The sequence below is a fragment of the Epinephelus fuscoguttatus genome, linkage group LG12, assembly GCF_011397635.1.
Source record: "Epinephelus fuscoguttatus linkage group LG12, E.fuscoguttatus.final_Chr_v1".
Classification (NCBI taxonomy): domain Eukaryota; kingdom Metazoa; phylum Chordata; class Actinopteri; order Perciformes; family Serranidae; genus Epinephelus; species Epinephelus fuscoguttatus.
This window is the reverse complement of record NC_064763.1, coordinates 21616525-21642187: the sequence shown is the minus strand read 5'-3', so window position 1 is coordinate 21642187 and position 25663 is coordinate 21616525. Positions and strand designations below refer to the sequence as shown.

Here is a 25663-nt window from a genome sequence, read left to right as displayed (position 1 = left end):
CTTTCGAGGTGTTATGATATGGTGCCTGTTGGCTGAATGGCGGTTGTAGGATATGCCACATGACAGCATCAGTTTGAAACATTGACGGTAATGACGCAACATAAGATGCTGGAAAGTCTCGAGGGTGGGCAGGAGGGTGGTGGATGGGTCCAACAAACTTGATTTTCACCCAGGAGCCTGGTGTTTTCCCTCTGTATGATTGTAGAACCAAACCATGGTGGGTTTTTTTGTTGTTTTTTTTAACCCTAGCCATGTGCTTTTGTTGACGTCCCGGCGTTTGTTGCGACGTCCGGGAACGTCAGCAGCAGATGCAAGAGGGTACCTAGCATGTAACATGTACAGTAGGCGTTAATGTCAATTGACAAAGCGGCGATATGTGATGACGTGGGATGAAAAAGACACAAAACTACAAAGAGACGCACAACAACAAAAAAGAGACAAAGCCAACGCAAAGTTTGTGTGTCCTGCTTCTTGCTCCTTTTGTACAGCGCTTTGGTCATCATGAGTTGTTTTTAAATGTGCTTTCTAAATAAATTTGAGTTGAGAGTTGAGTTCATAGGAGAGATGGTGGGGCCCTTTGCATATCTGTGCCCAGGGGCCTATTGTTTCCAACAGGTTTAGTTGAGGTCACAGACTGCCTCGCCTTCCAGTCGAGCTTCATCTCTCACACTCGTGGAGTCCCTTCTGCTCTCTGTTCCGAGGGCTGAAGTTATCACTTTGCGCCTCTGTAACACTCAGATATTACAGTAATTGTTTCCCAGAGAAACACTGACATCATTTCTGATGCACACAAAATTACATCAAATGCACCGTGAGCACAAGAGTGCACGATGGCAGAAGAAAATTTGGGTAGCTGCATTTTTCATTTTTCAAGGTCCTACTGAATCATTAATGTTGTACGCTGATGCTCTGCATTGTAATTACAGGAGCCACTGATCTTTGCTTACAGGTTTGCCTTTCATGTATTAAAAATTCCGCTTTTTTTAGACAAATCACGCCTGGCTTTTCATCTAACATGATCGAGGGACATAAAACAAAACCGTGGAGACAGCACATTTTCCATGTGAAGATATATGATAAGGGGAAGAGAGTCTAAAGCTGTGCCACACCTAATCACACCAGCTGATTCATGGAAAGCTTTCACGTATTGGTTTTTGATGCACAGCTGAAAAGTAAGCAGCTGGTCTGGGCTCAGCCACACCGGTGGGATTCAGAACACTCTGCTCGGTTCCTCCCACGGAGAGCCGTGGTCCACGTCACTCTGGGGACCGGAGCAGATGTCCAACCAATTTGAGGACCACTTTGAAAACGCTCGCCTGTCAAGGCTCGGAGTAACGGTGCCATGATTGGACAGAATCATAACCTGCCCAACATGCTGCATGGATCAGAGTGGAGCTCTAATTAAAAACAAAAAGCATCCATCAGTGTGACAAAGAGGGAGAGAGACTGAGAGCTGGCCAGAGCAAAATCTGAGGGGAAGTGTTGTTTTTACAAAATGCAACTGCACAGAGACTCCTGGTAATATTATCCATTCAGAGGGACTGATTGTAGACTAGAACAATGCAAGTATGTTTGGATAGATAGATAGATAGATAGATAGATAGATGGATGGATAGATAGATAGATAGATATGCAGCACTGTCAATGGTTGTCAAGTTCCCAGTACAGTTAATGCACAGGGAACAGCTGAGTGAAAGAGAGACAGAATGGGAAATATGCACCGTGTCTCACTGTTATTCAAAGGACATATATAGAGGGAAGGCTTTCACAAATGTGTTCCAGCCTCCTCCTCCCTCTCCTTTAATCCTCTCCATCCTTTACGCCTCAGTCTTTCTCTCCTCTGCTCCTCTTCTCCAGCCTCAGCCGGCAGATTGAAGAGGTTTTTTCTCTCTTTCTCCTCTCTCTTTCAGAAAACAAAACAGCCTCTCCGGGGCAATTTTTTTCAGCGCAAATAGCGGATACAGCTGAGAGCAAGCGCATTTTCTGCAAAGGTGCACGGATGAGCGAGCACGGACCGGTCCGGTGACTAATTGCCATAATAAGGCGCACAAGTTCGCCAGCGACTCAGGCACGTTTTATTCCTCCGTATTACCATGTAGCCAGTGCCGCAGCGGGGAGATAATCGGGCGGAGGGAGCAGTTACAGAGAGGGAGAGAAAGAGGAGGAGAGAAAGGAGCTGGCAACACATGATCACACAAGGCTATCCAGTCACTGATCAACTGGAGCATTCATAATTGCGCTGGCGACAACATATGGGAATACAACAAGGCGAGATTGTGGTCACACCTGCTTTCTGGAGGACACCGGAGGACCCGTGCGTGGAAAGAAGAGCAAAAAAGGGCGGTCAAAATCCGAGGGGACTTTGCATCAAACAGAGGGAAAGCGTGGCATCCGAAGCGCCATCCGGTAGGTGAGCCTTGATTGATGTGCACGGACTGCCAATATGCTGTTCATCATCCGATCCGGCCAAAAAATAAATAAAAATAAATAAATAAAGAAAACACCCCATCAGTGTTTTATTGCGCGTTATAGCCCCCAACAAGTATTTGACACATATTTATCTTGTGTTTGAGGCTCGGTTCAAGGCATAATCAGGTCTGTCTGTGCAGCAGCACAACCGCCTCTTTGCCTCTTTGCAAATGCCAAACCACTTGATTGAGGAGACGTGTTTCAGTGAATAGCTGGCAGACACATTTATGAGGATCGTGGTTCGAAGGCCCGGTCTGGATATAAATCCAAACAAAGGAGAAGACACAGTGTAAAAGCTACGGGGATTAGGCAGTGATGGGCATGCAGGAGGGGAAATAATGAAGCCACAAAATGTAAGTTTATAACTGGGATATGTCTTTGCAGTTATAATGTGCATTAAATTCAGCCTGCAACAATTAGAGCAATCAAAATAATGCATTTGAGAATTAGTGTGACTGTATATAAATCATATGTAGCCCTCTATTCTGGTTCAGGGCTGAAGGATGATTGTAAAGTTGGTGAGTTCTGGATAACCTGAATGCACACACACACACACACACACACACACACACACACACACACACACCCACTGCTGGGTTTCCATTGACTTATCTGACTTGTGGACAGAATGACTGCATATAGGCCTATTACTCCTGCAGCAGTGCCTCCCACCATGGATGCCCATTAAATTGTCATTAAGTTGGTAAAACAGTCGGATGTAATAACACCGCGAGCTGAAATCAACACAACGTGCTGTAAATCTAAACATGCAGAATGGAAATATTGTGGTTGGGAGGTGGATCAGTCAGGGGAAGTGCTCGTGTGGAGGTGCACGGCTTGCTTCATGCACTCGTTGGGGCTGATTTAGAATAAAAATGGAGAAGAAGTCACATTTATAATAGTTGTGCAGCATCTTGCTGTGTGTCATCTGTGCAAAATTAAGCCTCTTTCATGTAAATGTTCTGTCAGGATCAACAATAGCTCTTTGAAGACTTCTGAGGAAACCAAATTTAAAACATTAGTGTCTGATTATGAGAGAATTTTGGGAAATGATGTTGAATAACCAGCCCAATCAACAAAGGAAGATGTTGGCATTGAACGTTTCTGGGAGCCACACATAAATTACATCTGTACATTTCATATGTATGCTTCTAAAGCAGCATGGTATACGAGCAAATTTGGGTGTTTTTAGTCACCTGTCACTGTGTTGCCACTGGAAATAGTGTCAAGAAAAGTAGTTGTTTTTTAGCGAGACATGGCTGCGTTTCCTGCTCAAATAGTGCCACAGAAAGTGGTAGCTTTTTACCTAGACATCGCTGTGTATTCTGCCGTGATAGTGCCATGTAAAGTGGTTGTTTTTTAGTAAGACATTGCTGCATTTCCCACTGGGATAGTGCCATTAAGTAGTTTAGTTTTCTGACGGGATAGTGTCATGAAAAGCAGGTATTTTTCACTGAGACGTTGCTGTCTTTCCTGCTGTAATAGTGCCACAAAAAGCGGTTGCTTTTTACCAAGACATTGCCGTGTATTCTGCCATGATAGTGCCACGTAAAGTGACTGCTTTTCACTGAGACATGGTGCGTTTTCTGCCGGGATAGTGCCATGAAAAGTAGTCATTTTCTACAGAGACCTCACAGTGTTTAAGCGATTGCTTTTTACCAAGACATCGGCATGTTTTCTGCCGTGAGAGTGCCACAAAAGTTTGTTTTTTACCAAGACATTTGCTGCATTTCCTTCCGAGATAGTGACACAAAGAGCGGTCATTTTTTACAAAGACATTACAGTGTTTCCTGCTGGGGTAGAGCCAAAAAAAGCTGGTTATTTTAAGCCAAAACACGCTCTTTTTCTAACCATAACCAAATGGTATTTGTGTCCTAAATATAACCACATGTTAACTGCAGCATTGGTGAAATGTGAAGAATTGTAACGTGTGTACAAATGTAATATATCCATAGTTTGCAGAAATGTACAGTTCCAACAGTTCTGGTGATTGGGTTGGACCCATCCAAGTACATGTAGTACTGTATATTCCCACAACATTTCCAATGCAATTCATTAAATAATCCCATATGCTGAATATCAGGATGAAGGTAGTTTTGGCGTGAGAAGCCTCTGGCAGAAGCCCCCAGAGGGGCACTTCACAGAGGCAAAACAAATGAGGGACACTTACAAATAAGGAGCTGCAGAGGCTTGAGACATGCCTGCTGCAATAACTTGATCTAACCTGTGCACATGGCACACCGGTGATAGACAAACAGATGGCATCTCCAAAGGAATTCATCTTGTGAAAAGTTGGAAGAGATATTCTTGGGTGGACTACCCTCTGACTCGCTGGCACCGAGGCCTGCGTCTGGCAGTAATGATGATGGCAGTCATGGTGAATGGCCTCGCTGATTACATCGCTCACTTTTATGGCTTACCCACACCTTTAAAAAAAAAAAAATCCCTCCAAAAAAAAATCTCTGTAGTTACACTCTAACTGTGTTGCTGCTGCGGAGTGTTGCTGAATTGATTTACATGGATTCATCATACATCAATTAATGTGCAAGCAATTGAGATTTGCAATTGGGTGACCAGCTCAAGCACAATGCAGCCTCTTCCTGTGCTATTAGATGATGGGTCATTATCATGATTGTTGAATAGTGTGGCTTTCAGATTCATTCGTTTGCAGAGCAGGTGCATTACAGTACAAGCTATTTGTAGTGTGAGGGTCTTTGTGTGGCTTTTCAGTGTGTTATTTGTTGATTTTGAGTTATTCGTAGTTACTGTGCGACCACATTAGAGCACAGGGTTATGGTTAATTTGGAGAGCACAATACCTTTATTGTCTGTCAGCGACTGTACGGCAGTCCTGCTGGATTTGTTAATGTTGCTGATTTCCAGTTCTTTTGCTGTGTGGCTACAGATGGTAAACGTTTGTATGGCTGCAGCAGCACACAGCTGCCATGTTGAGTACTTCATTGCATTAAAGAAAAAGAACATTTAAAATCAGTATGTTGTGTCAGATGATTAATGTCTTTGGTAAGCAGCTATGTAATAAGCAGGATAATGTATAGGGAGCCATTCATTATTGTGCTTCGCCTTGGGGCTTACTTTCGATAATGACCACCTCGCTGTAAGTGTGCCTTACTTGGCAACCTGTAGCAGATCAGAGACTCTTGTTGTTGCTGCCAGTGATAAGCCAGTCTGGAATCATTAGTGCTCGTTTCAATTGGCTGTGAATGCAAGGTAACATTACTTACTGACATTTGACTTATTCGGGTTATTGACGTTTGATGTCCACATCATTTTATCCTGATCTCTCACAGATTAGTCTCAGTACGTCACAGAACACCAACACGGCTCTGTTATGCAGAAATCATTCAAAACAGACGAGAGTGCGGTGCAGGATCAGCTGGCTGTGTCTCGTGTCGCTTTCCATCTTCACACCATCACAGCCTCGCCACAAAACACCCATTCAAAATCGAGTAGAAATGATGCAGTTTCAGCCCAGTCAAGCTAGCTGCCCCCAGCTACAGTACTTCTTTTTGCTCACAATGGGAATATGTGAACTTCCTGTCTATAAAACATAACAGCATAGCCATTATATTCATGACAGCACAGTCATTACAGGAATGACAGCCTTCCCGCTCCCCATTGTTGCCATTACAGCTGAAAAATTGATGGTTTGCAGTGTCTGTGCTGGGCAGTAGGTGGAAACCTGTCAGAACACACTGGAGGTGGACTGAGGAACAGAATTAAAGCAGACTCATGGAAATAAGTTCAGACTGATTTTGACGGAAAGCACCTATACTCGCTATTCACTCACACGCTTAATTGCAAGGTAAGTCATTCCAAGAGTGTTATTTTCAATGCCATAGTGGTAAAACAACGCTGATTACGGAGATGCATGAGTGCTAATTAGCACTGCTCAGTAACAAAATGGAAAATTTATGAGCATGTATTCATATGATAGGTATAAAAAGGGACTGTTTGTCTTGAAGTAGAGCACAGTGAACACATAAGTGCTCTTCAGTAGCAGGGAAAATTGGAGAAATCTGAAATTATGTATGAAAAATAAAAGTTTTATGCTCAGTGTTGGGCTCGTTATAAACAAATCTAATTTATTACCCATTGCTCCTTACATTCTGATGAGTAATATCACTATACTTATTACTCCTTGCCAACACTAATTGGTTACATTAATCGTTCTATTACTTTTCTGTTACACCTCACACAATTGGTCATTGCGTCTTTTCTCCTCATAAGTCACACCTCTCAGATGCCTCTGTCTGAATGTCAGGGTAATCTTCAGTAAGTGCGGCTAAGGCTAGATAGCTTGCAAATGAGTTTTTTTTACTTGGGGATCTTCTGTTGCCTATGATCATTATTTTCCCAAGGATTTGTTTGAAAGACGTAGAGTCAATCGTGGTTACAGGCAACATTTCATCCACCCACAAGCTTCATTCTTTGACGCTGATAGCCTGCAGCTGTCCTCGATTAAAATCCAGTTTTGGTTGTTTAGCCAGTGAGGGGCTACAGCCATCCTACACGGCCAAGAAGGATTCACCTTTGGTGGGGTGTAATTCCATGAGCTTCAGGCTGTTGGTCATTGTCTGAGTTTCAGGAGGTTTGAGGTCACGTTTTTTCGCAGTGGAAAGTGTCATAGTGCCACTACCTGGAACAACATGTTCTTGCCATCGTTCCCCCGACAAAATCAAAGTAATGAGCGTAAGCGTTTCCATCTTCCAAACCAACTTGCTGCTGTGCTGTGCATGCATTTACGAAAATCAATCCAGGATGTGACTGATTGTGGGGTTTCAAATCAGTAGAGGGTGACAACAAATGTAAAGTTTTTGGGGTAACTGTAATATCATTACAAGGGATGCATTGATTGTGAAATTCTGGGCTGATACCAGTACCAGTGTTTAAAATAACAATTTGACCGATAGCCGATACTGATACAAAGAAATCTCCACTATAAAAAAATAACTGTGGTAAAGTCATTCAGCCTGTATTACACTACCTTTGAATAGCGCAAATTAAATCATATACATTTATGAAACAACCTTTAATATAACCTTCTTTCACACGAAAAACATTTTTACTATACATACTGTAATTCCCTCTCAAATATCTACTTCATAATGCTGTGAAAACAATAAATTTCTACTTCAACTGTATTTATTCAAGTTTCTTACCAAAAACTTTGTAATTTCACAAGATTCAATTCAAACACATCATGACAACATTATAATTGAACTTCGCCCAATGCTCATTTTTACTAAATAGATCTTGAATGCATCATAATGTAACCCAATGCAACCTCCATAAACTGTCACTAGTTAAATGCTGACGGCTATAAGCTAACATTAACTAACCCTCCTTGTTGATCACAGTGTAGCACTATCAGCATCCTGGGGAAGATTTCTGTCGATCCCAGACACATTTTCTATCGATCCCAGATGACAGGACGTTGTTAGTTTCGTGTGTTACTTTTTAGCCTGCGCAAAATTGATGTGACACAACAGAGAAACATCGCCCACCGCCAATGGTGAATGCCATCTTATTTGCCGATAGGCCAATGGCAGTCGACAACGCGAATGTTGACTGATACTGATGTTTGGCTGTTACATCGTTGTATTCCTAGTTGTAGCGACATATTTGTTTTTGGGGGAAACAGTATTACTGAAATTTTGTTAGTAATATTGTTACGTTACGCCCTAACACTGTTTATGCTGCAAAAGAAAACTGTATTTTTGGAGATCTTATTTCTGCAAAATGCCTGTGGGCACACACCAGCTTTTATGGAATTTGTCATATTTTAACTGCATTTTGCATCCAACTGTTTGTGTTGTTTTAATGAAAGCCGCTCATGAGCCACTTGCCATTTGCGGCAGCAGGAACAGAAACACAGTCATCGTCTTCTCCAGTGAAAGCATTAGAGGGAGAAAGGAAAGGGAGGGCTTTCTGGAACCAGTGGGGCCTTTGGTGTTGGTACCCTTGCCACAGGCCTGCACTGAGCTGGACAGCTTCTATCTTTGGCCATGACCACAAATTAATTAGTTGTACATTTGCAGGGTAAACAGCACGTTGAACCACTGCTGACAAAACTGAGCTTCATTGGATCGGTGTTAGTCAGCTGGCCGGGAGACAAGAAAGGAGCAGCTTGTGACAGGATGTGTGTCTGTACCTCTAGCTAATGAAGCATCTCCATAGCCCATTCTCAGCTCACTCTCCTCTCGCAACCACCATCTTTTCCTTTCTCATGTTCTTTCTTTCTGATGATAAATACCTATTAATTTAATTTACATGTAAATGAAGCTGTACCATCATCTTTTGTGTGACTTTTTGAGCAGCCATTAGCGTATTTCATTGGAGAAGAGTTGGCAACGCTGTCTTTTGTGGATTTATCCAGACATTTATTGTAAACTTCCTGCCATCCTGTGCAGCAGACGCCTGAGTTTTACGAGTGCTATTTATTTGGCAGAGCGGGAATGGCGATATCAGCACATGCACTCAAAATCCTTCCAAGGCAAATAAAATACAAATGGACATGAATACATTTCCAATTGTTCCCTAATTGCTGTTGATTGTTGTAATGCTGATTGCAAATTAGCTGGAAATATGATATACTAATGAATCAGTAATAATCACCAGAAACGTCTAAATACTTTTGTGGTCTTCATTGCATTGTTGTGCAAGGCTATTCGCAAGAAAACAGCTTTGGTAAAAAAATAAAAATACTCCCAATCATGCACAGCAATGAAAGCCACCCGTTCTCTATACTGGCTTTATTTCTGCAGCCTTGCATGTAATTCAACAGCCACCTAAGACAAAATAAGTCTTTTCAGGTGCTCTGATGCATGAAATGGACATTCAAACATGTCATTTTACATGTCGTTCCCAAGAATCAGAATGTAATGAAGTCAAGCACTGAAAGCATTCAAATAGACCATAATGACCACACGTATTACACCTATTACACAATGCATGGGGTTCATTAGTGCTAATGTCACACTCACACAGTCTGTTTTGACATGAAAAGAGACACTTTATATCTGAGCCTTTGAATCGATAGTCACATATTTTACACGCACGACTGAGAGAAAAACACAGTCCATCTATATTTGAACAGACTGAAATGGATGTTCATAAACAGAGATTCAGTTCATTAAGATGTCACTGTGAAGGCAGTAAATACCAAAGCTTGTCAAGATAGTAAACCCCCCCACCCAAAACATGACATGGCTCCAAATTCATAAATTCAGCCAGCCACACAACGAGGGAGAGACCATATCTTTGAATATTGAGTCAGTGCCACATGTTTATACCTGTTTTGCACCTTGTTTTGTACCTTTTTTACAGAACTGGTCAGGTTGTTTGAAGCCAGAAGGGTCAGCTGATACTTCAGCTTCTTGTAGATATTGATGATGACGTTAGAGGAGCGTAGCTAACATTCAGCTTCCATGGAGGCATTGCAGCCTTTAACCTAACAAAATGTATGACATACTCATACACCAGAGGTACTCGTACACCAGAGGTACTCGTACACCAGAGGTACTCGTACACCAGAGATACTCATACACCAAAGGTACTCATACACCAGAGGTACTCGTACACCAGAGATACTCATACACCAAAGGTACTCATACACCAGAGATACTTGTACACCAAAGGTACTCATACACCAAAGGAACTTACTTATACACCAGTGGTACTCATACACCAAAGGTACTCCTACACCAGAGGTATTCATACAGCAGAGATACTCATACACCAGAGGTACTCATACACCAGAGATACTCGTACACCAAAGGTACTCATACACCAGAGGTACTCATACACCAGAGATACTCGTACACCAAAGGTACTCATACACCAAAGGTACTCATACACCAGAGATACTCGTACACCAAAGGTACTCATACACCAGAGGTACTCATACACCAGAGGTACTCGTACACCAGAGATACTTGAGATACCATTATTTAGCAATATACAAATACTGAATATACTATTACTATTACTATATATAATATTCAGTGTGACAAAATGTCTGATGTACTCATACACCAGAGGTACCCATGTATCAGAGGTATTCATACATCAGAGGTACTTACTTATACACCAGAGATACTCACACCAGAGATACTCATACACCACAGGTACTCATACACCAAAGGTACTCATACACCAGAGGTACTCATACACCAAAGGTACTCATACACCAGAGGTACTCATACACCAAAGGTACTCATACACCACAGGTACTCATACACCAGAGATACTCGTACACCAGAGATACTCATACACCAAAGGAACTTACTTATACACCAGAGATACTCATACACCAGTGGTAGTCGTACACCAGAGATACTCAAACACTAAAGGTACTCCTACACCAGAGATACTCATACACCAGTGGTAGTCGTACACCAGAGATACTCATACACCAAAGGAACTTACTTATACACCAGAGATACTCATACACCAGTGGTAGTTGTACACCAGAGATACTCAAACACTAAAGGTACTCCTACACCAGAGATACTCATACACCAAAGGAACTTACTTATACACCAGAGATACTCATACACCAGTGGTAGTTGTACACCAGAGATACTCATACACCAGAGATACTCATACACCAGTGGTAGTCGTACACCAGAGATACTCATACTCTAAAGGTACTCATACACCAGAGGTACTTACTTATACACCAGAGGTACTCATACATCAAAGGAACTTACTTATACACCAGAGGTACTCACACCAGAGGTACTCATACACCAAAGGAACTTACTTATACACCAGAGGTACTCATACACCAAAGGTACTCCTACACCAGAGGTACTCATACACCAGACCTCGAAGTAATTAATGATTAGATAGCAGAAATTAAATGATAAATGGTTGTAATAGATAGCAAAAAGTAATAAATAGTATTAAATGACAGTCATGAGGTGGTTAAAGGGTATTTGAGTTTATCTGGTTGTACCTCCTGTCACTTTAACAGCCCTACAGACTCTCTCATAGATCGTATCTATGAGATCACAGGCTTTGGTAAATATGCAAAAGACTTTGTTAAGTTCAAGCTCACATTCTAATACTGAATCTAAGCCAGTGCAGGTGCAAAGATGGAAGATTGACAATTTCATGATATCAGTAAAAAGACCAGACAGGAACTGCTCTCTCTCCCCTGCTATGCTTCAGTCTTGCTGTGTGTGCAGTGCATATCTTTCCCTGATTACATCAGCTGTGGTGCTGATATAACCATTTACTGTGGTTTGAGGCTAAAGAAACGCAGCTTCCTGCATTCATTTTGTCTTTTTGAGTATTTTGAATGTCTGCCATTTTTTACAGAACAAAAAAAAAACTCTTGATGTCTCAGTCTTTTCAGAACAGTCGGTTTAATGCTGTGAGTAACTAATTTAACTATACTTTGGCTGTGCATGCAGAGTGACCGGTTCATCTGTAGATGAAAGCTCTGTGCAGATGAAAGCTGTATGAGGATGCGGGGTTGTCACTACATTGACGTTGTCCAGTATGTGGCTTTATATTTAAAAGTGGCATGCTAGAGTCCGTGAGTTGAATGTGCAATAACAATAGTTGTGGGAACAGACATCAATAGCTTGAAGCGGCTTGTGAGAGCGTACTGAGCTGGAATAAAATCACAATTCTTCTGTCTCAAAAGAGCCTGTGTTGCTCTACCACAGGCAATATTATTTTCCTCCTTCATACATTACATTGCTATTTCGATAAAAAAAAAAAACAAAAAAAAGAAGCAAACTACATCTTCACTCAATTTTCATTTGTCCTTCATTTTAGGAGCAGGCTCTGGGTATGTTGATGCAGGAGATGTAACGTTGATCATATTCGACGCGGTAAATCAGACCTTCTGCCTGCTTGTTGGTATTCGGTTCTCCCATCGGAAATATATTCTTCTGGCATGTGAACTTAATTTGCTCTATCCTACGCATTCATACTTACAAAAAGTTGAGCCCTCATGCTTTAAAAATATGTAGCTCATAACCTTTTCAATACAACATAGAACACTTCTACTGTATGCAAAAAAATGTTTCTTTTTTTCTGAGTATAATTCCTTAGTATATAATCACCGGAAAATAGAAATCATTGGGTTTCGTTAGAACGAGCCATTTATATTTATATAGGAAGCAGGTTCTTGTCTATGGAGATCATCATGTTGCCCCCTTAGAAAAATGGCCACTGTGACATCACCCATTGGTTTGTGGCCTCCTGTTTTGAAACCTCAAGTTTGGCATTTTGGCTGTCGCCATCTTGGTGTTTTGGAGCCAGAAGCGACCATATTTGGGTGAGAGGCAGGAGCTGTGGAGGAGCGAAGGGTGGATCTGTCTGAGAACCCGAGGACACTATCAGTAGAGAGCCTGTCACTTAAAGCGGCCACGTCCTTAATTATGTGTAATTTTAAGCCTTATTAAAATGTAAATGGGTGAGTTATATAAAAATTCATACCTGTACAGTTGTCATGAATGTTGAAATTAGCCATAGAGACCAAAACTGGCATCTGAAGCCAGCCTCAAGTGGCCATTCAAGAACTGCAGTTTTTGGCCATTCCGTGATGGCTTCATTTTTCAGCTCAGAGGATTGCTGCTTGTTGCGCTGCCATGTTTCTGACTGCCCAAGAAAGCTGCTCTTGATTGGTCAGAATTTTGATGCGGGAAAAATCCAGAAAGTAAACAAAACGTTGAAGAAGAGTACACTTGCAAGATAAATGTGACACTTTCTAATGTCACAATGGAGGGACAACTATGCAGGTTGATTTTAGCGCTGCTCATCGTGGACTATATTGCTGTCATTGTTCATTTTAGTCAAACCATACAGTTTGAAAACGAGGTGCAGCTCCAACTAGAAAACAATGTTTTGATGCATTGGATGTGCTGAATGTGCATATTAAGGCAGTACAGGAGGAGGTGCACATTGTGTGAAAGCACCCTAAGTTACCAGAGAAAACAGGTGGGGCACATTAGCAGGTGCTGGGCTAGCGGCCTGTCTCCAACAAGCCGAACAGCATCAGAAAAACACTGATTTCTAAAGTGAAACAGCTTTATTAAGTGTTTTTACTGGTTTAAATCCCCTCGTTCGTTTGTTTTGGAGAGGAAGAGACCTCTCTGGATATTTCAGCTCCCAGTAAAAAAACCCTGAACAACTAACACTGAAGGAATTCAAACCAGGAGAAGTTTCAGCTGGTTGCAATCTGCAGTCCTCACCGATTGATGCCACTAAATCCCCCTAAATCTGCTCCTTTAAATCATGTTTAGGTCATAACAGTACAACACGGAACACACCTACCGAATGTAAAAACAGGCTTTTTCTGAGTATAACAGCAATATTTTTTGACAGTGCCGGCTCATGCAGCCTTGGAGATTTCTTTCATTTACACTAGTGCATGCTGGGTGGATTGGTGAAATATTGTTCGTGTCATGTTAATCTAATAACTCTCATTTTGTAACACAGGAGAGACTGTTGGAGTCTGAGGCCTAAAGAAAGGTGCACAGCCTGATTATTATTTTTGCATGTGAGATTTGGAAAATCACACATATAATTCAACTGAAAAACAGACATTTAGAAAGGGAGGACATTTTAAATCTAAAATGCAAAACAACAGCAGTTAATGGTGGCTTTAAATGAGACATGGCGGAAGCTCTCTGAGGCCCAGTTGTATTGACATTTGCAGACACTAAAGCGTTTAAATCCAGCAGAATGTGTCTTCTAGTGATTTAGTGATCTGTTAAACCCCCGTGTACTCTGTAAATCACAGAAATCAGTCTCTTATGAAAAGCCTGAGCATTCACATTCAGTTTCTGTGTCTTGACATGTGTTGACAAAATATAGATGCAAATTCAAAAATTATCTGAATTACTGCAGCTGCAGAGTGCTGCTCAGTTGTAAAGCCATTGTATGGGTCAAGTGTATTAAATGTTAATGTTTCCCATGAGGTGGAATATGAGGAAGTTGTATCTGCATGTGTCATGGCTGGTAGTGCAACATGAAAGGCTTGGAGAAATCTATTAATCTGCTGCAGCAGAGCAAAGAATATTACGTAACTTTATGTCAAATCCAGTGTACAGTTTGTGCTGATATAGAGTATTTTCAACCCACACATGCTGCTGACACTTTTTTTTAAGAGTAACTAAGCTGAAATTCTCTCCGTGCAGCGCTGTGACTGGAGGTTGATTGATGGTCCCAAAGTCAAAGAGAGAACTCAGGACAACGTTTTTTTTTACAGTGTTGTTTGGTGCAGTGTGGGGTTGGGCAATATGTGTTCCACAAGGTCTCTTAGCTGTTTTCGTTTCATAAATAAACAAAATATACTTGCAAAATATCAAGAAAGGGAATATTCTTTCACATATTTTCAGCAATAAACAGAAAAATACAACCGTACACCTTCTGAATTCAAGTTTCTTGCTTTCACCAAATTCAGACTAGCTCATTTTTAATTCATTGTAAAACACACCCAAACCCTCTTGGTTCGTCTGTCTATTTTTCTGACAATCGCCAACTCTGGTTTGGTGAAAATGAACATTTAATTCGGTTAGATGAGAAAATATGCTGGCTCTACACGCTGTTTTTCCTCGCTGTGTTTATGCTACAGGTTTAGCTCACTGATCAAGAGTCTGACACTCTATTGTCTCGCATAGCCAGACCTATCTCCACACTTTGTTGTAGCACTGTGCCAGCTGCTCGCTGAACAGCGGCATTCACTCATTCTTCAGAGCAGACCATTAAAGGTCTGGTGTGTCAGATTTAGGGGGATATAATACAGAAGTGGAATATAATATGAATGTATGTATAAGTATGATTTCTTTGGTGTATAATTACCTGAAAATAGGGCTGCTTTCAGACCTAGAGTTGTCTTACTTTGGTTTGAATCAGGGAATAATTTTGTTACTAAGTTGTATAAATGCCTAGAGTTGGTTCATGCTCTCACGGCAGCATTTACAAGCCAATCAGATCAAATGCCTTGTGTGAGAAAGCTGCTCTTGATTGGTCAGAATTTCCATGCGGGAAAATTCCAGGAAGTAAACAAAACATTGAAGAAGAGTACACTTGCAAGATAAATGTGACACTTTCTAATGACACAATGGAGGGACAACTACGCAGGTTGATTTTAGCGCTGCTCATCGTGGACTATATTGCTGTCATTGTTCGTTTTAGTCAAACCATACAGTTTGAAAACGAGGCGCGGCTCCAACTAGAAAACAATGTTTTGATGCATTGGATGTGCTGAATGTGCATATTAAGGCAGTACAGGAGGAGGTGCACATTAATAATCCTCCAGGACTGTAACATGCTCATGTTTAATCCAAACAATGTGTCATGTGACTGCAGTTGGTTCGGATCGAGGTCGGGGGATCGAGGAGGAACACGTTCTCACTGCAAACGAACCGCACCAGAGTTCATTTGTAATCAGACTGAGACCACCTCTTCAAGAAGGTCTCAGTCTGGTTGTTTTGGTGTGCACCAGAGTGCGACTGCAGTGTTCACAACTACCCACATGAACCACACTTAGGGGGCAAATGAACTTGAGTTCGATTGAACCGAACCAGACAGGGCAGATATGGAGAGGGTCCTCTTTCATAGAGTCTGCCATATTGTTCTACAGTAGCCCAGAATGGACAAACCAAAAACTGGCTCAAAATAGGGCCATTTGTTTTTATGCATCAGCCACTGTAGTTCTTCTACATGCTTGGCACACGGGAGAAATTTCTTACTTTGTTTTTCTGCCTCCAGTGATGAAAGAATCCAAATGTGCAGACATTTTTGAAAATTGAAATAAAAGCACTCGTTTAACAACTATATCAAAACATCATCATGTATATATATATATATATATATATATATGTTTCTTCCGAAACAGACAGTCCTTTCTGAAGGGGAACTGAACCCAAAGAGAAACTCATCTATGTGCTCTTGAAAGCCAGTGTAAGCGCCATTTATCAGTGATAAGTTTGTTTTATTGTTAGATGGTATGACTTGCTAGAATAGAAGAGATAGAAGAGATAAATGTCTTTCAGTGCAAGGTTGTTAAATATGTGAGGTTATTTTGTTCCTGTATATTTTGACCTCTGCAAATCTTTATATTAGTCTGTGCTGGCACCATACATATTTCCAACGGCGAAGCAACACGGTTGTTTTACCACTAGTTCGTTGGCTTCGCTACCGAGCCGACTCAGCGCGTAAGGGCTCATTTATGCTCAACGTTAAATACGGATCTGGATATGGACGGAGCCTTCTGTCCGTGCTCTGCGTTCATTTCGTCCGTATTTCTGCACGTTTCCATAAAACTTACGGATATGGGCCAAATGGAGCAGTACCACCGGGAACCGTGGGGGCAGTGTTGCTGTCACTACCCGATACGTAGCTCTAGTGAGACACGAAGAAGAAATAACAATTCAATTTCTTTCATCAGCAGTACTAGAGAAAAGAATTCTCCATCCTCCAGTCACAATGTATTTAACGGCCTCACCGACCACCGCCTCCTACAACGCTGCCTCTGTTTTTGTCTTTTATGCAAGAGGTACATTATCAATATCTCCTCCACAGTCGCCATGTTTGTTTTTGAGTTTGTTGTTGTCATAAACTTTTGATGCTGGGCTGCCTCCTGGTGGATATATTGGTTAACATCCATGCCAACGTAAAGGGCACATGGAAGTATGTGGGCAGTGATGGTAACATCGTTTGAAACGGACGTATACATTTTCGTATGTAAAGGGAGCATAAATGAGCCCTTAAGCAGTCTCCTGTCGTCATTAAGAGGTGGTTATTTATGGAAGTGAATAAAGACGAAGAGGAACACAATGCAGACTAAAGCTAGCCACTAGAGCCAGACTCCATTGATAAAAACAGCATGGTTGTGCAGCCGTTAGCGCTGTTCCCTCACAGCTAGACGATTGCGGGGTCAAACCTGCTGGTCGACTCGAGCCATTCTTTGTGGAGTTTGCATGTTCTCCCTGTGTCAGTGTGGGGTTTTCTCTTCTCTGGCTTTCTCTCACAGTCCAAACACATGCAGATTGGGGTAACTGGATACTCTAAATTACCCATATGTGTGAGTGTGAGCATGAATGGTTGGTTGTGTGTTTGTGTCAGCCCTGTGATAGTCTGGCAAGCTGTCTAGGGTTAACCCCGCCTTTCACCAGAAATGGGATAGGCTCCAGGCCCCCTGCAAACCTGGAAAGGATGAGTGGATACAGATAATGAATGAATGAAAGTTTTGATATAGGTTTGCTGTCGTTAAACGTGGAATCCTACTTTCCTACTCATCCAGAATTTTCTCTGTTTTTGGATTCTTAGTTCACTGGAGGCATACAAGAAAAATCTTCTTGAGTTCAATATAACACAGGATGAGTAACTGCTAAATATGGTCATTTGGGGGGGTGAAGTATCCCTTCTTCTGTTTACTTGTAATTGTAGTTAACGCGAGGTTGGATTGTAATGGGGACAGGCAGCACGCTTCTAACAATGTGAATGATTTACTAAACCAGCACGCAGCCTTTGTTCTTTGCTGGAATGCGATGCCAAATGTGGCATCAAGACGAAGCCTTTCACATCACATATTTCACACACAGTATAGTATGCACAGTATGCATAAATGTATGCATAAAATGAAAGTATGCATAGAATACCACATTGTTGTATATGGGTAGTGTCATGATAAACCCGAGGGTACCCACTGGGACTAATGCATTCAGAATCACTATTTTGTGGTAATTTTGCCATAAACATGAAAAATGGTCAGTCATATTTCCTTTCCATATCACGCTCCTCTCCCTCCCCATTTTTCCCTCAGCATTGTTTTCTCCCTTTTCTCTCTGATGTCGACCTCTCTTCTATCAGGCTGCCATGTTTTTTGTTATCATCAGAGAGACAAATGAGAAACAAGAGAGAAAGAAAGCCTCGGGGCTCATGTCCTCACATCATCACCACTCCCTTTATCCCCCCCCCCTTCCCTCGCTCTCGTTCTCTATCCTCCATCTTTTCTGTCTTCCTGAGTGACAGCTGGCAGCCAGTAGGGTACAGTGGGCATGCCAACCCAAGTGCAGATATTTGCCAACTGACTTGAGAAAATACACATTTGAACGTGACTGACTCATGCGTGCATGCTGTAGCTCTGGATCTCCTATTGCTGCTCTTGTCTGGAGAGCTCAAACACATGCAGCACACATTACACTCCCTGCTGCCCACAGAGCTTTGTGGCCATTAAAACCGGCAACAGTACGTTCACAAAAGGCCTGTAAATGAATCCAGTGGGACGGAGTCGAGGCAGAGGCCACGCAGGCAGCTGCCATAAAATCACCCATCGAAAGCAGCAGAGCAAGGAGAGGAATTGATTATAAAAAAACAATTACATGTGACCTGTTTTTTGAATTTAAATTATTTTTTTTTTACATGAATATAAAGAGGAAGATAGATTAACATCCGAAAAACCATTCTCTATATGTTAACATATTATGATGAAGATGTTTGTGTTCATTGCTTCCGCAAGACGACTATTCTTTTCTGTTGTGACTGGAGCAATAATTAAGCTCCGCTTTGTTGCTCATGTGGCTTTTTTCCTCCCTGCTTTCTTTCTCCTTAAAAAGAAAAGAAAGAGGCCGGTGCGTTGCCTTTAAATTCAGGAGCTTCATAGCACACAGCAAAAGGAAGACATCTCCTGTAATGACTCTGCAATATGCAAACAGCACCTTTTATTATACAAACAGCGTGTGCCGTCCCGCTCCCCTTGTGCGAAAACACTCATATATATAAAAAATTCAGCTTCACACTACAGACAGCAGCTGATACCGAGCTCAGCCTTGAATATGTGACATTCTGACTGATAAGTGGTGTTGAAAACAGGAGGAGCAGACAAGGAAAAGGAGCAGTAGTCTTTTATAATTTCTACTATTTTCTCATTTTCAAGAATTCCCCAGTGACAGACATCTGCCAGTCTTTTTTTTTTTTCATTCCTTCAGTCTAAATGGGAGGTGACATTTGGGTGAGTTTCTTTGGTTGATGTCGACTGAACAGCAGCTCTTGAAATCCACAATCTGATTAGTGTGTAGTGGAGGCAGGATTGCAGAATTTTACAACAATTTATGGGGGTGCAGAGGTCAGCGGTTGCAAAGAGGGAATTACAAGACACGAGATTACATAAAGCATATATAAAAGAAAACAAGATGTGCGCCGAATAACTGTATGCTTATACACACACACACACACACACACACACACACACACACTATCTATGTGTAATCTGGGATTATTGTAGTGCAGAAGGAGGGCATGTCCAGCACTTCATGCAATGCAGAAATGCACAAAAAAGAAAAAAGAAATGGACAAAACACAAGGCTCAGACCTGAACCTTAAGGGATAAAGCAAGACAGGCGGTAATGAAAAATCAGGGATACGGGGATTTGTTGTTTTGCTTTGATGGAGGAGAAAGACAGAGGGAGAATCAGAGTCTGAGACAGAAACACCAGCAACAATAATCCTGGAAACATGAGACATTTCTATGAAACCTGATATCTGTGTGAGTGTTGCTCTTAGCACCAGTTAAAGGTGTTAACATCCAGCGTTCTAACACTGATTATTACGATTACTATAATAACAGCTGACACATTTGTTAGATTACCAAAACAAACAGGGCAGCCACCACAAAGCCTGTGTGTGTGTCTCTGCATTTCATTAGAAATCAGATAAAAAATTGCTTTATGGCAAGCAAAGGGAGATTGGTGGTGGTATGTGGCACAGGACAGGAGCAGAGGGTTGTTACTGTATTGGCACAAAAATAACCTTCGACATCTTCATTAGAGCTGCAGCGATTAGTCAAGTAATTAATCAGTCTATTGTCAGGAAATTAACTGGCATCTTTTTGTGATTGTAGATCAAAAGTTTAAAGGGGGCCTATTGTAGAAATAGATTGGATAGAAAGGACATTAAACTACTTGCTGTGGTTATTTGACCAGTACGAAAGAAAATGTGTTAGGTTTTTTTAGTGATAACACATCAGTGGGGCCGTAAAGTGTGTCACACTTATTAGTCTGATATCTCTGTTTTGGCCTATTTCCTTATAAAGTCACATAAATATGATATAAATGGGAATGCCATTTCTACTTTCATTCTATTTCTATGGGCCTATTATGCTCATTTTCAGGTTCACACTTATATTTGGGGTTTCTATTAGAATATGTTTATATGCTTTAGTGTTCAAGAAACACTTAATTTTCTCTCATACTGTCTGTGCTGGAACACCTTTGTCAGAAACACTCTGTTTAAGCACCTGTCTCTTCAAGACCCGTTCCCAAAATAGCCCAGTCTGCTCTGATTGGTCAGTGTTTCCGGGTCTACTGTATCTGCCCTTTCTACACAGCCAGGGAATGCATGTAATGTTGCGTTCACACCAAATGCAATGTGAATTTTTCCCTTGTGTTGCTGAATCGCTGAATGAACTTCCACTGGTAGGTCCTCAGCGTCCTATGTCACCAGAGAATCTTGATGCCTATTGGCTAATGCAGCGTGAATAGTACGCTAAAGTTCAGATTTTTCAACTCTCGCAAACAAGCGTATGACAAGAAATCTCGCTTCTCGCTTCCTTCTCGTTGCTTAATTTTCTTATTTCGCATCATTCATGCTGCGTCCATTGTGCTGCACGCTGAAAATCAGTGTCTAATTACGTCTTTACATTGACATGTAATTCACTTGTAGTTTGCGCCCGATGCGAACGCAACATAATGGAGTATATGGTGGCACTCTTTACCGTGAAAAATCACCAAAAAAAGCTTCTAAACACAACTGGACAAGTTCCAGCAGCGTTATGCTCCATAATCAGGGAGAAATTAGCAACATTAGCTATTAGTCCCATGTATAAAATGATAGATGTAGCCACCGTGACATCACTTGTTGGTTTGTGGACTCCCGTTTGAAGCCTTGAGTTTGGCATTTTGGCCGTCGCCATCTTGGATTTAAGGAGCCAGAAGTGACTTTATTTGGATGGGAGGGTGGAAAGTACCCTAACGCTAGCTGCTAGCTTGGTTAGCATTGTGCATTTACAGCTATGATTAAGTGTGATGATGCTAATGCTAATTTTCGCTAGCAAAAAACAAAAAACAAAAAAAAACCAGGCTTAAAACCACTATAATAAAATGTGCTTACTGGAAAACTGAACATCCAGCTCCTTAGAGGGTCTTTTAGTACAACCAAACACTGAACAAGACTTTTTGTAGGTAACCAAACATTACAATTAACTCATGAAATTTTCTGCCCCAAAATGTACCCCACTTACAGTTGTCATGAATGGGGGAATTATCTATGGAGACCAAAACAGTTGTTTTTTTTTGTACCAGGCTGTAAACATGTTTATTTCTGCTGCAAATGTGGACATTTTAACATGGGAGTCAATGGGGAATGATTCACTTTTGGAACCAGCGTCAAGGGGCTGCAGTTTTTGGTGCTTTGCGTTGGCTTCATTTTTCAACCAACGCCATGTTTTCCTGAAGTTAGCACGTAGCTACATGTAGCTACATGTAGCAGTGTATGTAATGTAAACACTTGCAGTAGCGTGCCTGAAGCAGATGACCATATAAAGAAACCAACAATCTGACATGATTGTGTAGAAAAGTAGAAAAACACGTTAGAAACAGTATTTGCTTACTTTTACATACAATTAACTCAATAATCTGAAACCTCGGCCACATGTAATATCATCTGACATTTTAAAATGATGTACATGACTGAAAATATGGAAAACATATTGCCATTTTTGTAAGCAAGAATATCTAAATAAACAGGGTCCAGCCTCTCACATGTTAATATCTTCTGGTTTCTTTGATAGTAAACTGAATATTTTGGGGTTTTGGGAAGTGCATTTTTCTTAATTTCATGATACTTTATAGCTCAATAAATTCATCTTTTTAAACAAGAAAGTAATTAAGAAACAGTTATGAAAATAATTGCCAGGTGCAGCCCTTACGTTTAGCCTGCTCATGAAGTGTTTTCATTTAGTATTTTCATACAGTGCATTGGGGGCATTCACAGTGTACATATTTTCATCATAGTTTTCCTTCATCTCTTCTTATTTCTTTTATTTCCTTAGCCCCCTAGCAAACACCCACCATTCTCCACTTTTTTTTGTTAACAGAGAAAGCAAAAAGAATGAGGGATACTGTGATGCATTTTCAGCCCGCACTGCTTGAGCATGCTCCACCCTTTAGTCATTTAAGTCACACTTAGGTTTCAGTGGTCATTGGAATTCCTTTTTACGAGCCCACTGATCAATCAATCCCGTAATTCAATCCCGCGGTCAATCATGTTTAAATGAATAATTCACAGACCACCATGACAGAAAGCTCTGTGAAATGGCTCACAAGCAGGGCGCTGCCCTTATTCTGCAAGGAGACCTGAATGGAATCCGTCCAAAGTAAAAGTGGATAAGGTCAAAATGTATAAAAGGAAAGGGAACATTTGTGTATCACTGTGCCGTGTTCAGACGCTCCTCGAGCAACGTGATCAACATGTTACCAGGAATCTGCCACAGTGAAAAGCTGGAAGCAGCTGGTCAACAGCCAAACTGATCTGAATATTGTTGTCGCCTCTCTGTCCGTTATTAAAATAAAGGCAAGGTTTCAAAGCTTTGCTGTCATATGCATAGAGAACAGGCTGTCCTCCATATAAATATTAAAGGCTCAATCAGTTTTTTCCTATAAGTGAAAGGATCCTACATGACACATTTCCTGGAAAAGTGAGGACAGTTTTTTTCTCTGTGTGCTCGTCATGGTCCTCTCACTGGTTTGAAGTGGATGTGACCCAGTTAGAAAAAGATGATGTCACATATGTCTTGGCACCAATCAGCATTTGGCAAAATTTAAACCAGAATCTGCTTTAAGTATTAATTAGTTATTTGGTCAATTACTAAATCTGACACCCACAAACAGAGGCAGAGCTGAGGGCCCCGAATGTATTCTCAAAAGCCCTGAATTTGTAAGGTTTTTAAAGACTAGGTAACATAAAATCTAGGGCTGCCCCTGGCAAAGAATTTTCCTAGTCAACCAGTAGTCGTCATTTAGGGCCATTAGTCGACTTGTCGCCTGCATGTTTAGGATATTGATTTAATTATTAGATGATATATTTTGGGCGGGGCAACACAATGGTTTGAGTTGAACAACGAGCACACATGGTTGGGTTTAGGCAACAAAAGTACTTGGTTAGGTTTAGGAAAAAACAACAGGGTTTGGCTTTAGAATCTTACGGGATGTGAACACCGGTCTCTTGGATGAAAGTTGGTGGTTGGTTGACCCATCCTGCCCGCCCCACTCTGACTTCCACTGCTTTAACTTTCATCCTTGTCCTGCCGTGTCTCCACCTGATGCCGCCGGGCCCTGCGTATCATGCGTATCATGCCGATGTTAAAGGATGCCTTTTTTCGTTGGTTTCTGATGCCGCAAGCCACTGCCCAACCGCCAGGTTTCAGTGACTTTGGAGTGAGACAGGGCTCCCCAGACCTCCCATCGAAGCTTTAGGCTGAGTCCTGAACCTTTATAATGTCTGGCTCCACCCCTACCCACAAACACACCTCCACAATCCCAGGAAGCTGATTAGTTTTTTAGTCTTAATAAAAAGAAAGTCCGAAAGACGCTTTTTACTCATTTAGTCAAGAGAGAACAAGAAAAGGTGTGTTTAAAGCCACCAATGAACTCAAGCTGCACCGTTTCACAGGGTGCTGAGCGTGTTGCAGCGAGCACCATTTGCAGCAGTAGGCTGGCAGCCGGTTATCGGGCCTTGATGTCTGGCAGCACGCTTTCGTCATATGGAAATGGCTGCAGTCTCATCTAAAGTGGGATGGAAAAAAAAATGATACGCACCTTCCCAGAACTCCCCCAGAAGTTTTGGGCTGAGTCCTGAATGTTTTCAGTGTCTGGCTCCGCCCCTGCCGACAAACCTCCACAGTCCCGCTGAGGCAGATTCGTTACTTTTTTTACTCTTAATAAAAAGACAGTCCAAATGAATATTAATGTAGTAGAGAAAAAGGAAAGTTAGAACAGAAGAAGAAGAAGAAAATTACTTAGATGAAAATGAGACTGAGGAAGTGTATAAATTACAAAACTAAATAATAAGAGTACATTGTGCTGCATTAATGTAAATTTGTAGTGTATCTCTGGTGTGCATCACTAGTTTGTAGAGTTTGTAAAGTACAATTGTGGTAATTGGAGTTGCTGTAATAAAGTCTGTAAGTCTGACTTTCATAATTGCCATGCTGCTTGAGTAATTAACATGCTACATAGCCTACACTATAATACAAGTATAGAGACGGCACACATTATTTAAATTGCCACATTGAAAACTTTGCCTGTAGGACCCGTACGCTTCAACATAAAACCCTCTCCTGTTTATGATAAAGTGAATATTTCTGCTCACAGCTTTACTTTTCCTGTGACATTTTCACTTCATTGTTTCAGACTGATGCTTCCCGTTTAGTGCTCGCGTGCGTTCAGCTATGGTAATTGCTATATGGTGAGAGTGGCAAAAACACTAATAACTTGTCTGTTCTAAACTTTGTAGCTGCACAAGACCAGAACATTGAAGCAATCGAAGCTTGTTGCACCGCCCACACTGGGTCAGATTACAGCGACACATCAGCCGCTCGCAGTGTGGAAGCCCTGTCAGGGTGCAATAACCAGCAGCCCACACAGACGGGGCCCAGATGGACAGGTTTACTGTTTCTGATTTCCTTCCCTCCTCCTGCCACTGAGCAGTCCTCCTCCCTGCGCTTCAGGCTTTGTGCTTTGTGAAATGAAGTGTGATGATCAATTGCGCTGAAAATTTCTCAGAAGGTTTAAAATGGAGTTTTGTGGGCCCCGGTCTGCCTCCTGAATTTTTTAAGTTTCCTCTGTGCAGAAAGACAAATGGCTGCCCTTTATGGAACCGCCTTAAGCAGTTTGATTGTTAATACTGTAGGTGTTTAATATTACAGTAGAGAGTTGTTAAATATATAAACACGTTACAGTGCATTTTATGATTTATGAGCTTTTTAGAAAATTACATCATACCCATTTTTTATGCCAGTATCTGGTTCCTTTTATTTTTTTAACTAATAAAACGGGAGCGTTTGACCCCTCGGGGAGTCCTTCATTTGTATTTTTACAGTGTCACAGTTTTCAGTGTCACAGTCACAATCAGTCATATTGCCATGGATGTCT

General features: G+C 41.4%; 1 protein-coding gene across 2 annotated transcripts in view; it reads left to right on the top strand.

The window, feature by feature from the left end:
• The first annotated feature begins 1868 nt into the window (after window positions 1–1868).
• The window catches only part of flrt1a (fibronectin leucine rich transmembrane protein 1a), a 73273-nt gene continuing 49478 nt past the window's right edge, over window positions 1869–25663 (top strand). Inside the window, exon 1 of one of the 2 annotated variants that reach the window (XM_049592976.1) lies at window positions 1869–2406. The gene's annotated coding sequence lies outside the window, so the exon portion shown is untranslated. Of the gene's footprint in view, window positions 2411–25663 lie in introns of both variants that reach the window. The other variant, XM_049592977.1, reaches the window with a different exon arrangement.